Here is a 15,895-nt window from a genome sequence, read left to right as displayed (position 1 = left end):
TTTTTTTTTTTTTTTTTTTTTTGTACTGGGTATTTATTACCAGGGATTGAACCAGGGACATTTAACCACTGAGCCACATCCCCAGGACTTTTTATATTTTATTTTGAGACAGAGTCTCACTCAGTTGCTTAGAGCCCTCACTAAATTGCTGAGGCTGGCTTTGAATTTGTGATTCTCCTACCTCAGCCTCCTGAGCCTCTGGGTTACAGGCATGAGCCACCGCACTATTTTAAAGATGGCTCAAGGGATATGAGGTCTCTAAATCATGTAAGACTCCTGAGGGACTTTGAAGTCTATTAACAATGAAACAGATCCCAGAATTCTTATCCAGGCCCTTTTGCAGGTCTCCTTCTAATCCTTGCCCCACCTCAGCTGCTTGGGGCCTTCTGGGGCCTATGGAGGCTCAGGCTGGGGCCTGGGGGTGGAGAGCTGCCAGTTGCACTTTATCTCCCATAGCTAACATCGATGACCACATTCCTGACCTCTTGCAGCATAGGGGGCAAATACCTACCACAGACATCCAGTGCCAGCCTGCCCTTTTCCACCACTTCCAGATTCCTTTGTGGTTCCAGCCTTTCACTTGGTCTGGTAGCTTCTGGGGGAGAAGGAGAGAGGGGCATGAGGGAGGAGTTCACCCCCGGGATTCCCAGCACTGGGGCTCTGGAGTGGGGGTAGAGGCAAGGTGTAGGGGGGAATAGGGTGGTTGTGAAACCAGCCCTGGGAGAGCAGAGGAGGAGGGCCCCTGGTGAGAAGTTTTCCTAACAAAGATGTGTAAAGAGCCTCAGCAGAGGAGGGTCCTGAAGAAAGGGAAATAGTTCTCCTCCCCCATCTGCCCTGCATTCCTGTGTCCTGCCGAGGGGGAGGGGAACCTGCAAGGCCGGTTTAACTCAGAGTAAACTCAGAGATGACTCTGATATGGTGGGTCCCTCCTGCCACCCCTCCTGTGTTCTCCCACCATGGGCTGTAGCTGACTCACTGGGAAAATTAGATGGTGGGGGATTAGAGGATTAGGGAGCATTATGAGGGTCTGATGTCCTTTAGCCCTGCTTTATCATCCAGGCTGGAAGTTTTCTTGTCCAGAGCTGAGGAGGGAGGTGTTTAGAATAGCAACTGAGGCAGGAGGGCGGGGATCTCTAGATGAAATAAGGAGGGACTGATTCCCATCCTCTTCAAGGACTGAGTGACACCAGTGTGTTGGAGAGAGGGGTCCACATTCAGTTGTACAATTAAGTGTGGTAAATAAATAAAAGGAGGGGTGAGCCGGGTGCAGTGGTGCATGCTTGTAATCCCGAGAGGCTCTCCGGCTCTCCGGAGGCTGAGACAGGAAGATTGTGAGTTCAAAGCCAGCCTCAACAATGGTGAGGCGCTGAGCAACTCAGAGAGACCCTGTCTCTAAATGAAATATGAAATAGGGCTGGGGATGTGGCTCAGTAGTCAAGTGCCCCTGTGTTCAATCCCAGGTACCAAAAAAAAAAAAAAAAAAGGAAGGGGTGGTATTGTAGAGAGGGTTGGAGGAGTGAAAGCATGAGGGGGTCACCTATGAGGCTTCCCTCAGAGGAGGCCCTGGGAGCCTTGCTAAAGGGCATCCTGGAAAAGGTGCAGAATGGGCTTGTGGGGGGAGCTCCATACATAGTTTAGGTTTAAATAATGAAAGAGATGTGCTAAGAGGTGGGGCAGGAACCAAAAAGTGCAGTTTAGCAGACTGAGGAAAGACAGGGAAGGGGGTAAAGAGGTAGGTAGAACTTTGGAGACAAAGGGTGAAGGGGTACAGCTGGGGTGTGGTGTGCAGGACCCAGTCTGAATCTTAAACATGGGGAATTTCTCTCAGGCACCTTCTCTTGAAGGCCCTGGCACTATGTCCAGGCTAGAGTTGGAGCTGTGCTCTGAGGGTTTGGGGCAGGCAGGGTGCGAGGGTGGATGTGCTGACACATTTTAATTTGCTTCAGTTGGGATTGTACTCAAAAGGTTGCTCCCTAAGAATAAAAAGGAAAAGTCAGTGTCCAGAGCGCTTAGCTGCCCAGGATGCTGTAGGTGCTGAAACTTAGAGAGAATTCTAGAAACCTCCTCATCTCCCAGTCCATCCTTCTCTAGCAAAGCCACCTCTTCCCACTAAGAGATGGCCTTACCTGTTTTCATATCCTCTCTGGTGTTCCTGGTCTCTCCTCAAGTATAATTCCAATACCCCAATGCCATCCCCATTACCGCACTGGACTCTGCCCAGAGAAAGGTGGCACCCAGGGGTGAACATAGCACTTGGTATCAAAAGATCTGGATTCCCACGGCTAGCTGCATGATCTTGAATAACTTGTATTAGCCTTCCTCTCCTTGTCTGGAGGGTAAGGATTATAGCAATATCTGTTTCTGAGAAACTGATGTGACTCCATTTTTGAGAAACCAGCTTCTACCTCAAGGTCTGTCCTAAGGAAGGGGGCGTGACCCTTGTCCTGGGAAAAACCTACAGAATCTTTCTAGGCACATACCCACCCTGCTGAGTTGTTTGTCTGCAAATAATAGGAGAGATCTGTGGTGCCAGGTGTCCCTGACTCAGTTAGGCTAGGTGAGGACTCATAGCAACCGTCTAGCAACCTCCAATCAGCATGAAACAGGGAAAATACCTGGGATGCCAAATGACCCCAGTAGTTTATGGTGGTTGATAACATGTTGGGAAACCATGTAGTTTAGCACGTACACCCCTCGTGGCTTAAACCTCTTGTACTAACCAATCACCCCTACCCAACTTGTTCCTCCAGTGAATGTGCTAATCAATGTTGTTGTTTGACTTTCCTGCGGTATGGAATTATTTGCTGTGTGATGTTGTGACACATAGAGTATCCCCCAAAACCTATAAAATCTCACTGAACAAAGGTCCAGGACTCACTCCCTGGGACCGCTGCGTCGAGACTGGTTGTGAGTCCAGGCTCGAGCTTACAATAAAGACTCTTGTGTGATTGCATTGGATTCGGCTCCTGGAGGTCTATTTGGATCCCACAAATTTGGCATTACACTTCAGGGGTTTCCATAGAGCTAGTAGTGCACGTCTGTAATCCTAGCAGTTTGGGAGGCTGAGGCAGGAGGATTTCGAGTTCAAAGCCAGCCTCAGCAACTTAGTGAGGCCCTAAGCAACTCAGTGAGACCCTGTCTCTAAATAAAATATTTTTAAAAAGGGCTGGAGATGTGGCTCAGTGGTTAAGTGTCCTGGTTCAATCCCTGGTACCCCCCCCCAAAAAAAAAAAGTTTCTGTGGGAATCAAATGAGACAATCTGCTGGAAGACCTTTGGGACAATTGAAAAGCCAGTAGTCTCCTCTCTTATCTGGTTTGCCTCTACCTTCTGCTTCTCTTCCTAGCCTCCTGGTTCCTTTTGCTTCCTTCTCATTGCTATTTCTTTCCTTTCAGCCTGGGCCTAGGGCAGTCTCTGGAAAAGGGGGGGAGGGGCGGTGTGTGGAAGAGAAATGGAAGAGTGGGCGGAGAACCGATTTCAAAATCATCTAGGCTATCAGCCATGACTCACATCTCTCCCTATCTTCGCTTCAGCTGACCTGCCAGAAGTGCCCCAGGGTGGGGGACTGTGCTGTGAGCAGCTGGGACAGCAAAGCGTTTAGAGCCTCCAGCAGTAAGTACAGCCTGGGAGCCTTTTTACAAATTGGGAAGAAGCAGCTTCTGTGCTGTGTCCTTGGCCAGGGGTCCTGCCAGAATGCCCTGCACAGCTATAGGCAGGAGTCCCCTCTGGAACCACCCATTGAAAGAATATGGGTGCAAACCCCATGTGTGTTGGGGTGGGGAAGGGAAGGACAAGGATCAGAGAATAGAAGTGACAGTCTGCACCAGGGGGGTTGGGGCAAGAAAAGAGAAAAGGGCCTCAGACCCTGGTCAGCTCCTAGGAAGAGATCAGGAGGGCTAATTGTCACAAAACCCAGGGAGGATGACTTTCATGGAGGGGCAGTCCACAGGGTCCGATGAACAAAGTGATGAAGGACATGGATGATGACATGGATGATGAGGGCAGGCAGACACTTGCAGCAGAAGGATAGAGCCGGGAGGAGGGTGGCAGAGGACTGAGGAGGACGAGGCAGTGAGTGCCCACATAGGGTCGGAGTTTGCACTGCACTTTCAAGAAGTGTGTCAAGAAGGAAAGGAGAAAACAGGAGGACATCTCATTGTAGTGGCGGAGAGGGGATGGCAGTTTCCTTAAGCTAGGATGGGACCATGTAGTCAGGCTGGTGGCAGTTACCTCAGCAATGATGACAGTGTAGTTGCTGCTATGCTGGACGGAGTCCAGAGAACTAGGGACACCGGTAGCAGTAATCACTATCTAGCCCAAGAATCTTGGGGAAGTGACATTGAAGCTGAATCTTGAAAAGTGATAGTACTAGTAGGTGGCAGAGCTGGGATTTGACACGTGGAACCTCTACATGTTCCTGCCTCTCCTCCAATCTCAAGAAGAGGCCTGACGCTGGGGTGCCTGTGGCAAGCTGTGTGATCCACCCACAATGCATAAAAGGATGTGTGAATAATTTTGAGATCCCACTGAAGGTCACACAGTGTGGCTTTATGATGAGACAACCACATAAGAAATACTCTGTATCCTAAGGGAGGGAGGGGAAATGGTGGGCTTCCCTGAGGTGAGAGAGCAAGAGTCTGAACTTCAAACACTGTTGAAGTGGCTCACACTGGGGCAGGCAGGTGAGGAAATGAAGGAAATTAAAAGATCTCAGTTGAAAAGGAGGAGTACTAGCACTCATGGGGGCTCATGTGACTTTTGTCAGCCAGGGGTAGTTGTGCATGCATCTAGTTCTAGCTACTTGGGAGGCTGAGACAGGAGGATCTCTTGAGCTAGAAGTTCAAGGCCAGACTGGGCAACATAGCAGATCATCTCCAAACAAACAAATGAACAAACAAAGCAGCTGTGGAATATTAAGGAGGGATTATCAGAGGAATTTGAGGTCAGAACCGTCATTCAAGAGGGGGCTGAGCTGGGCACGGTTGTGCAGACCTGTAATCCCAGTGGCCTGGGAGGCTGAGGCTGGAGGATTCAAAGCTAACCTCAGCAAAAGTGAGGAGCTAAGTAACTCAGTAAAACTGTCTCTAAATAAACTACAAAATAGGGTTGGGGATGCGACTCAATGGTCGAGTGCCTCTGAGTTCAATCCCCAGCCCCTCAAAAAAAGAGGGGGCTAAAGGCCCTGAAAACCATGGAGTTAAGGATCTTAAAGAAAAGAGAGGATGGGAAAAGCATAGACTTTGGAGTCAGACAAAGTTTGAAGCCTAGTTTGAAGCCTAGTTTGTTTACTTGTTGAGTGACCTTGATCAAGTTGGGTACCAAGTTAGTGAGTCTTGTCTGTTTTGCAGGGCACATGATAGGGCCCAGGTACAGCAGGTGCTTTTCAAGGGTACTCCTCTGCCCACTTCTTCTGGAAGAATCACCAACCTGGAGGTTGAAGTCCTTTAATTTGTTTCCATTCCTTGGTGAGCTGGGAATACAAAGACAAATAAAAATAGACAATAATAGCTGGACCCAGTTGTACATGCTTGTAATTTCAGGTACTGAGGAGGCTGAGGCAGGAGGATATCAAGTTTGATGCCAGCTTTAGTCACTTAGTAAGACCCCATCTCAAAATTTTAAAAAGTAAATAACTTTTTTGAGATCCCATTGAAGGTCACACAGTGTGGCTTTATGATGAGACAACCTGGTCTGATTCTGGTGGCTGAGGCAAGAGGATTGCAAGTTCAAGTCCTGCCTTGACAACTTAGTGACACCTGTTGCAAAATTAATGAGTGGTGCATGTCTGTAATTCCAGGGGTTTGGGAGGTTGAGAAAGAAGGATCACAAGTTCAATGTCAGCCTCAGCAATTTAGTGAGACCCTATCTCAAAATAAAAAAATGAAAAGCACTGGGGGCGTAGCTCAGTGGTAGGTACCCCTGAGTTCAATCCCCAATGCCAGGGAATGGGAGAGACAATAATAAAGGAGATTATTAGTGGGGAAAGATAATTGCATAAACAAAATACAGTATGATTGGTTCTATGAAAAGATGCAACATACTGTCAGAGGATAGAGTAACTCTTTTAATTTACTATTTGTAGGGCACCTGCTATATGCCAGGTATATTCTAGACTCTGGGGATACAGCAAAGAATAACCAGGATGGAGTTGCTGCTCTTATGAAGTTTTCATTCCAGGTGCTGAAGAATGGGGGTCACGGAGGTGAACTCATGGAGGAGGAATGCTTGTGCAGGGCTTAAAATAAATGATAGCACTAGGCATGGTGGCACATTCCTGTAATCCCAGTGGCTCCGGAGGCTGAGACTGGAGGATCACAGGTTCAAGGTCAGCTTTAGTAATTTAGTGAGGCCTTAAGCAACTGAGCAAGAACCTTTATCAAAATAAAACATAAAAAGGGCTGGGGATATTGTTAGGTGGTTAAGCGTTGGGTTCAATCCTGGGTACAAAAAAAAAAATGTAGGAACTTTCTGGAGAGACACAGGGATTAAGAGGAATACTTTCCAGATAGAATGACCACTGGCACTGTGACATGATATAGCACCCAACAGCATACGAACTCTTCTGTTTCAGATCTGTATGTCTTACTGGTCACTAGATTTTATTATCCCTAATCTTATTCATATAACTCTTTAACCTATGATCTTCCCACATCTGCTATTATTTTTTGCTTTAAAAATTTTTAGATTTATTGAGGTGTAATTTGCATGCAGATCATTCACTCTTTTTAGGTATACAGTTCAGTGGGATTTGACAAATGAATGCAGTTGTGGAACTGCTACTATGATCAAAACACAGTTCATTTCATCACCTTGATGTGTTTTGACACGTTCCTTCAGAGTCAGTCTCTCACCCCCTGCCTTCAGCTCTGGCCATTCCTGATCTGTTCGCTGTTCCTGTAGTTTTTCCTTTTCCATATTATCTTATAATTTGAATCATTTGGTGTGTAGCTTTTTTTTCTCTGACTCCCTTAGCTTAGCATAATGTTTTGGGGATTCAACCTATGTTGTTGCAGGTATCACTAGTCACCCCCCACCCCTTTAAAAATTGTCCTCTATTGTCCATTTTAGGAAGTTATTCTAGTTTATTCATTTACCACTAGATGGATAATTGTGTTCTTCTAAATTTGTAGTTGTCATGAATAAAGCTGTTTGTCTTTGTGTGAATATATGTTCTCATTTGGATAAAAAGCCCAGGAATAGTTTGCTGGGTTGCACAATAAGGGTATGTTTACAAGAAACTGCCAAACTATTTTTTTTTTCTTTCTTTCTTTTCTCTTTTGGTACTTGGTATTAAACCCAGAGGCACTTTACCACTGAGCCATAACCCTGGACCTTTTATTTTTTTATTTTGAAACAGAGTCTCACTAAATTGTTGAGGCTGGCCTAGAATTTGTGATCCTCCTGCCTCAGTCTCCTGAGTCTGGGATTACAGGTGTGGGCCAGGATCACCCAGGTATTATTTCTTCTTCTCCTTCTCCTCCTCCTCCTCCTCCTCCTCCTCCTCCTCCTCCGTCTTCCTAGGGATTTAACCACTGAGCCATAATCCCCAGCCTTTTTTCTTTTATTTTTTATTTTAAGACAGGGTCTTGCCAAGCTGCTTAAGGCCTCCCTAAATGACTGAGGCTGACCTCAAATTTGAGATCTTCCTGCTTCAGCTTCCCAAACTGCTGGGATTACAGGTGTGCACCACCACACCTGGCATACTACAGCCTTTTCAATGAATTTATCCTTGCATCTCAGTTCAAATATTGCTTCCTCAGGAAGTTTATCTAATGCCTTCAAGTTAATGTACTCTCATAGGATCATGTTTCATTAAAAGTTATTTATATGGGCTGGGGATGTGGCTCAAGCGGTAGCACGCCCGCCTGGCATGTGTGCCGCCCAGGTTCGATCCTCAGCACCTTAGGGGGATCAGAGCTGCTTTGGGACCCTAACCAGGTCCCAGATTTTTGACCCAACTTACTGAGGCCATCACCAAATATACAAATTTAATGTCAGCAGCCCTAATGGCAGGCTCCTTCCACACTTTATCTGTGGATCTGCACCTGACAACCACAAGAAACTCAGACGATTAAAGAAGGGTCTTGAGTCTCCTCAACAGTTACTTTTAGATAAGGTTTTCTTCAACTGGGAGGATAAAACCAAAAAGAAAAGAAGAAGACAACTTAAAATTAAATACCAGCTCTTGGCCTCTACAATTCAGGGCCAAAAACCAGGACCCTGTCTTCGATGTAGACAGCATGGACACTGGGCAAGAGCCTGCCCTAACCTGAGGCTTCCCACCGAGCCCGGACCCAAGTGTGAGCAATGGAGATACTGAAAGGTTGACTGTCCTCAAGGAAAACACCCCTCCTCTCAAGTGCAGCCAGTTTCTTAGGTCCCCTAATACATCAAAGAGCCTCAAATTACAGAAATAATAAATAGTCAAACAGCAGATAAATATTCCACTTCTAAAGAGATTTTAAAGACACAAGAAGCCAACAGGCCCAAAAGTATTCAACTCCTCCCAGCCTACAACACAAAAGAAGGACTTCAAAACTCTCCCTCTCTCTCTCTCTCTTTGTCATCCTTTCATGCTGCTAAACTGAAACAATTAACAGAAAAATTCTCTCATGTTGCTGAACTGAAATTATTAATAGCTATATCATTTTTTCCTGGGATTCTTATTTTTACAATTCTATATTTTGAGTTCATAATTTTCATCCTATGCACCTAAATTATAATTTCTGATCAGACCTGTTTTATAGAGGCCAATTTACAAAAATTGACTCTTAATCTAATAAATTTCAAAAGTTGTAAGGCCTTTACTTGTTGTTCTATGCTGACTTGTCCATGTGTGTCAGAACCAACATATAGAGAGCTCATAAACTAAAATTAAAAAATGGATCCAAATACCTTTGATTTATATGATTTAAAGGTTCAATGTAAGTTGGGTAGACAAACAAAAGTAAAGATATCTTTAAAATTACTTAACCCAAGTCTCTCTAGGTGGTCAACAACTAATGAAATGTTAACATCTATAAAATGTCTAATATCTATTGTTTCTAAGACTTCTCTTCAACAAGGGAAAAATGACTTATACTATTTAATACACTTGTCTGATATCTTTTTTTTTTACAGTAAGTAAGTAAATTAAGCTTAACATGTAAGAGATTTGACATGTATGGAAGTACTCATAAATGTGTTTGTAAGAGACATCTGATTAATCTACAAAGTTAATATGCTAACTATTAAATATAACATCAAGTACTCTTAGCTCCTTAAAGTCCATACAGTAACATTATTGGTGTTTTCATAGATTGGTAAATGAAAAAGGGGATTAAAAAATGCTCTGTGTCATTACTTAAAATAAGATTACTAAAAATTTAAAGTGCCAAACAGGTATAATTCTATATACTTGAACATTGTGTTTTCATGAAATGGTAAACAGATGTAATTCTATATACAAAGGTTTATAGAAGATTTCTATATACAAAGGCCCAAAAGCTTTCAAGTGTGTTTCAATTAGACTATTATAAATAACAAAATATTCCTTCTCATTAAAATGAAGTAATTTATCTAGATTCAGAAATTTATAAGAATTGTTTCAAAATGTAAACATAAAAGGGGGTTAATAGAAAAGAGAAATTAGAATTTCTAGGTACGAAAACTAAAACAAGAGAGTTTAATTGAGAAAGAACATCTATGTAAAGAATTGGCAAATTTCAAGAAGCTTAATTATTTTTTTGTGTGGAATAATCAGTCAAATCTGATATTCAAAGTTTTTCTCTAAGGTCAAAATGTTAATGTAATGATGTAAAACAGAGTTTAATCCAAGTGTTAAAGTAACAAGAATTTCTTGAAACATTAATTTTACTCTTAACATTGTGGCTATTAAGTTTTTTCTTTTCTTTTTTTTTGAAACCGGGGATTGAATTTAGGGGCACTTGACCACTGAGCCACATCCCCAGCCCAATTTTATATTTTATTTAGAGACAGAGTCTCACTGAGTTGCTTAGCCTATTGCTGAGACTGGCTTTGAACTCACGATTCTACTGTCTCAGCCTCCCAAGCCGCTGGGATTACAGGTGAGCGCCACTGCACCTGGTTGCTATTAACGTTTATTCTGTAGAACAACTAATCTTAGAAAGATTAAAGTTTATAGGACTGTGGTTAAACAACAGCTGTTATTTTGGAGTATTATACTATGTTACAAAGTCTAGGTTTTTCTTTAAGAGCTAAACTTGATTAATATAATGACATCAATATGATTATGGTACTAATATATTAAATGTATTCATTTCTTCCAGGTATACAAGTCTTTAAGGTAAAAAGGTTAAAAACAAAAACAAAAGCATTTTATTGAACTGGTATTCTCCAAACTAAGGTTATCTGATAGACTTATAAGGATAACAATTTTATTGAAGATTTATTTATGTCATTTAACGTTTTATGACTAGATCTGTTATCAATAAGATTTATAAAGTTTGGTGTTACCTTTTACATTGGAATAAAATTTAAATGTATTTTTAAGTTAATGAGAGGCTAATCTGTTTAAAGGTTAATACTGTAAAACACAGAAACATTTTGCTACTTTTCCACAAAAAAGGTTAAAACTCTCTCAACCTTTCTTTAATTCATGTTTTAAATGTAATGTCATATTGTTAGCTGACATTCATGTGGACTCAGGAAACAATATATGTAAACTTTATAAAATGATATTTAAGGAAGAGACAAAAATCACCTTCACAACTAAAACACTTTACCTAAAATTCATCAAGAGCCTCATCCTAAGATAAGGCCCTGCCTCCCATCTTACTACATGTTAAATGGCTCAAAAACAGGTCAAACTTCAACTCATTTAAATTTATGTCCAAAAGAGTAATGTTTATTGTCAAGATTACTGTAATTTGAATTAGTTATGATATATAAGGCAGCCAAAATTAAACATAGCTGTTACATAAACTAGACATTTTTACTCTTGTTAATTTCATTTTGTATTTTCTTTGTAAACTTTATGACTATTGCTTATTAATGTTTTACAGACTGTGGGCCCTTAAGAAGCCCCTACAAATCTCTCCATTCAAACTTATATATGGGCATCCAATGATGCCACCCACTATACGATCCCAGGCCCCAACTATTCCACCATACCTTTTAACCCCACAATCAAAGTCTACCATTCCATCAGCTTTGGGACGGTTCCTCACAATGGCAACCCCACACTTTGTAGAGACCCTCCTAAATGGTGCACTAGATAAATGGATGACTTTAACAGTCATATTATTCAATGTCAGAGACTGTTGCTTAACCACCCTCCATTTACCTTTGTCCCCCCAAGGGCCCTTAACCCCACCTCCCAGATGCCAGAAGATGATCCCTATGAGCCCCTCCACCGACTGTGAGGATATACTTGACCAGGTGAGCTCAGGAAGGCCTGACTTGACCGATGTTCCTTTGGCTGAGGCTGAAGCCATCCTGTTCACAGATGGCAGCAGCCAAGTCATAGATGGGGCTCAGAAGGCTGGAGCCATGGTCACAATGGAAACAGAAATCATTTGGGCTCAAATACTCCCCAAAGGAACTTCAACCTGGACACAGCAGGGGAAGCTTATTGGCCTTATACAGGCTTGAAGGTGCGGAAGGTAAGAAAGTAAACATTTACACAGACAATAGATATGCACATATGAATGGAGCCACCTACAGGGAGGGAGGTTGCTAACTGCTGAGGAAAAGCCCATAAAAATAATAGCACACACCAGACTAGGAAAGCCATTAATTTACCAAACTCAAACAAAAGCTCTCTGGCGACTCTTCCTCTTCCTCTCTCACCAGCCTGTGGAACCCTATCCTTACTTGGGTCTTACCCCTCCTGGGACCCCTCACTGCCATTTTTTTGCCTGGTTTTTGTTACCATGTGTTTTTAAGTATTAACCATTATGGAAACCATCATGGCAAGGATCAAACCTTCACCAACCGAAGAGTCAATCAGATGCTCCTGGAAAATCAGATGCTCCTGGGAAGACATGTTCCCGCCAGAAGAAACGCCCTTCTAGGACCTGCTTCTGCCCCTGTCTTCACCCCCATTCAGCAGGAAGCAGCTACAAGAAGAGTGACCTTCGCTCACCAGCTCCCCGCCCCCCCTCCTGCCTCAGAGCCTCTTATCCAAACCAAAAGGGAGGAATGTTAACATCCTCAGAATCTGAGGTGATGCCTGGCTTCTTGCTTTGGAGATGGAGTGATGTTGCCCAGACAGGGAGTGTGAGAGAATGTGAGGCCTGGAGGGTGGCATTAGATGATGACCTCAGTTTGGAGCCTGTATTGGTTTAGATGTGGCATCCCCCAAAAGCTCACGTGTGAGACAATGCAAGAAGGTTTGGAGGAGAAATGATTGGGTCATAGCCTTAACCTAATCAGTGAATTAATCCCTGATGGGACTGACTGAGTGGTAACTGGAATGAAGATGAAAGGAAGGAAGGAAGGGAAAGGAAAGAAAAGAAAAAAAAAAAATGGGTCTTTGGCGTCCATGAGAGTTGGATTTTGACCTGGGAGCCATCATCCCTAAGAGTGGATGGGATTGCCTAGAAGGGGAGGTGGAGACAGATTCCAATATTCAAGCTGAGACTCCTAATCTGGGCCTTGTGAGTGGATTTCCCTGAGTCCATGTGCCCCTTGAATTGTACAGGAGAAGCTAGGCAGTATGGGGTTGTCTTTAAGAGTCTCAAAGGGATATATGACCCACCAAAATTAAGGACTATGGATATAAGCACCAGGTATGTATAAAAAGATTCAATGAAGAAGAGTGAGTAGGAAGGGGAGACCAGAGAAATGGTAAGAAACTCAGGAGATGTCAGGAGACTAAGGTTGGGCAACTTAGCTAGACCCTGACTCAAAATTAGGACTGGGGATATAGCTTGGGAGTAGAGTGACCCTGGGTTCAATCCCTAGTACCACCACCAACAAGGTTTTCCTGAGTTGCTTAGGGCCTTGCCTTTACTGAGGCTTCCTGCCTGAGCCTCCCAAGCCGCTGGAATTACAGGTGTGCGCCAATGAACCCAGCTACATGGATGTAAGTAGAAGAGAAAAATCCTGCCTGGATATGGGTGGGAGGAGCACAATAAGAGAGGGAAGACATTGACAGGCAGGCTCTCAGAAGCGGGATTCTGCACAGGTGGAGGGCCTGTGCCTGGGCAGAGGGAGCACCACCTCCACCCCAAGAAAGAAGCAAGGGCGGCAGCGGAGATGCGTAATAGGCAGAAGACATTATTAAGGATGTGGTGGCAGCAAAGGGGCCCCTCCAGGCACCAGGAGTTTATGACTGTGGTGACTAGCAAAGAGAAGGAGCAAGGTGCTGTCAGTTCTCATTCCCATTGTTCTGGGCTCTTCTGTTACGAAGCTTTTACTGTCTTTCTCTAGCTGGGGACACGCTCATCCAGGAAGCCTTCCCTGACTGATACCGCCACTTGACCCTCTTCCCAGAAGCTGGCTCAGTTCCCCACTCCTCCTTTCCTCCAGCCCTGAGGCCAAGAGCTCCCTGGGTTTGTCTGTCTCTGGTCTCCGTTGAGAAGGCACACAGAAGCAAGACGAGAACTCAGGTGTCTATAAAGTGGGTGACTTCACCCTCAGGACTGTCCCTCCCCAGTTCTCAGGTCTGGCTCTGCCCACAAGGGGGTGCTAGGTCAGAACAGGCCTGGCTGGCATGGCCTGGGCAGCAGGCCCAGGTGGCAGGCTGGCAGGGCACTCATGGCTCCGCCCCTGGCCCGGACCTTTGCTCCCAGTCCTAATGGCACTGGCCTTGGTTACCATGGCTGCATTTAGTTTGGGATAAACAGAGCTCTTCCTCCTCCCCTCCAGTTTACTGACACCCAACTGTCTCCCCAGGGAATAGGCTGGAATTTTAAGTGTCTGCTCACTCCCTAGGGGAGGCCCAAGGACGATGAGTCACTGGATTTTGGCCCCTTTCGGGCCCCCTCACTGTTCTCTGGCTTTCTCTGAGGTTCCCTCCCGCGCCCCACCTCTGTCCAGCAGGAGTCGGGGAGGGGTGGAGGCTGGCGCTGGGACTCACCTGGGGTTATTAGTGGCTGGGTGGAAGGGAGGAACCTTCCTGTCCTATTTCCTGAGGCCAGCAGCAATCCTCTGGATCTTGGAAGAGAGTAACAAGTTTTTTTCTTCCTTTATCTCCTGCATCCTTGGGGTCCAGGGTGAGGGAGAGGAAAAGATTGGAATGCAGGGGAGAAGAGATAGAGATCAGAGTAGAAAATAGGACTCATCTGATTAGAATTGACTTTGAAAAACTTTTCATTCATTCATTTATTGAATCAAAGAAGTTCTTGAACTTGGGTGCTGAGGGAAGAAGGAACATTGTTAAAGACATGACCCTGCTTTTGAAGACGCTGCCTTCATACTGGAGGGCCTTGGACTCAGAATCTGGTGCCCTGCTTTGAATCCTGATCCACACTAGTTACTCCTCTGAGCCTTGGTCTCCTTACCTGTACATAAGGATAATACTACTGAACTCTTAAGGCCATTGTGAGGGTCAAATATGAAAGAATATCTCATTAACAGTCTCCAGGCTCAATATATATCAGGTTTACAGAAAGGGAGGGGAGTTCGGACAAGCCCACAGGAAAGTGGAACCCAGCCCAGGGGTGTGACAAAGGCCAGTTCTTGGGGTCTCTGTGGGAGCGGCCACTTACTGCAGAAATGACTGGGGCAGGATTCATGGGGGAGGTGCCTGCTGTGTGACTTTCATTCAGTAAATGTTTGAGGACTGAATGAGGTGTGCTGGAGCCAGGGCCCAAGGGAGGGATAAGGTTTCAGCAGGCACAGGTGAGGAGGAGGTGCCACCGGAGGGAAGGACATAGCTCCAGGGGAGGGGGAGGGCAGCTGGTGCCAGGTGGGGAAGACTCAGCCTCAGCCGACAGATGAGAAATCTGACCTTTATTCAGAAGGGACGGGAAGCTTGTTGCTGGGGAATGACAGGATCAAAGCAGCATTTGTAGAAGATCTGCCTGGCTGGGCATGAGGCAGGAGAGGACATCTTGGAGCAAATGGGGGAGGTGAGGGAGGAAAGGGATACACTGGCCGGGCAGAGGGAGAGTGTGTACGTGTCTGGAAGGTGCAAGGCAGGTGATGATGTCATCCCTGCCCCTGCAGGGGGGCTGCTTCACATTAGCAAGCTCTAGGGTAGGTGCCAGGTTTCACCTGCCTGTGAGGAGGAACAGGCCTCTTGGCAGAGGTGTGGGGAATTTCTCAGGGACACAGAGACCAAGGGAACAGTGCCTTCTTTTTCTTTTTCCTTCGAGCCAGGGCCCAGCTCAGAGTAAAGGGATGGGTGGAGAGACAGGACCACAGCCCTGGGACTAGAACCGAGCCTTCCTTGTCCTCTAAGAGAGTGGATTCGACTGCATTTTTTTTTGGGGGGGGGGTGGAACTGGGGATTGAACCCAGGGGCAGTTAACCACTGAGCCACATCCCCAGCCCTTTTTTATATTTTATTTAGAGACAGGGTCTCTCTCAGTTGCTTAGGGCCTTGCAAAACTGCCGAGGCTGGCTTTGAACTTGCAATCCTCCTACCTCAGCCTCCACAGCTGCTGAGATTACAGGTGTGCGTCACCATGCCTGGCTCAACTGCAGTTTTTAAAGCTAAAGAGGCATTTAATGTTGGAAGAGAGAGAACCCATTAAGAACTGTGAATAAACTGTAGAACTCAGTGACAAAGGAATAATTGAAGTGACAGTGCTGTCCAGTGTCTGTACCTGACTTCTCTAGGAGGGAACATTTCTGGCTTGGGGCTGGCTGATAGCAATCTGAGGCCCTTAGCCTTTGTGTAGATGAATCATTCTGACCCATCTCTTTGTTCCCACCTCTGCCTAAGAGGTCTCCTTTTCTCCTATTTTACTTCTGAATGGAGCACC

The 15,895-nt window shown here is 45.0% G+C and overlaps 2 long non-coding RNA genes across 3 annotated transcripts; one reads left to right on the top strand and one right to left on the bottom strand.

Moving 5' to 3' along the window:
- The first annotated feature begins 3,506 nt into the window (after positions 1-3,506).
- On the top strand, positions 3,507-12,961 carry LOC107148671. 2 transcript variants are annotated; one of them, XR_007347421.1, is made up of 4 exons: positions 3,507-3,611; positions 10,289-10,305; positions 11,320-11,623; positions 11,907-12,961. It is a non-coding gene; the product is annotated as an uncharacterized LOC107148671 (long non-coding RNA). The 2 variants fall into 2 exon arrangements; XR_001504300.2 differs by lacking the exon at positions 10,289-10,305.
- Positions 5,286-15,071, bottom strand: LOC125616677. Its single transcript, XR_007347422.1, has 3 exons — positions 14,917-15,071; positions 14,044-14,166; positions 5,286-5,469 (listed from the first exon to the last, which is right to left on the bottom strand). It is a non-coding gene; the product is annotated as an uncharacterized LOC125616677 (long non-coding RNA).
- Between the last annotated feature and the right edge of the window lie 824 nt (positions 15,072-15,895).

Source organism: Marmota marmota, unplaced genomic scaffold, assembly GCF_001458135.2.
Source record: "Marmota marmota marmota unplaced genomic scaffold, marMar, whole genome shotgun sequence".
NCBI lineage: Eukaryota > Metazoa > Chordata > Mammalia > Rodentia > Sciuridae > Marmota > Marmota marmota.
The sequence above is the reverse complement of the archived record's forward strand: the minus strand, read 5'-3'. Positions and strand labels throughout refer to the sequence as shown.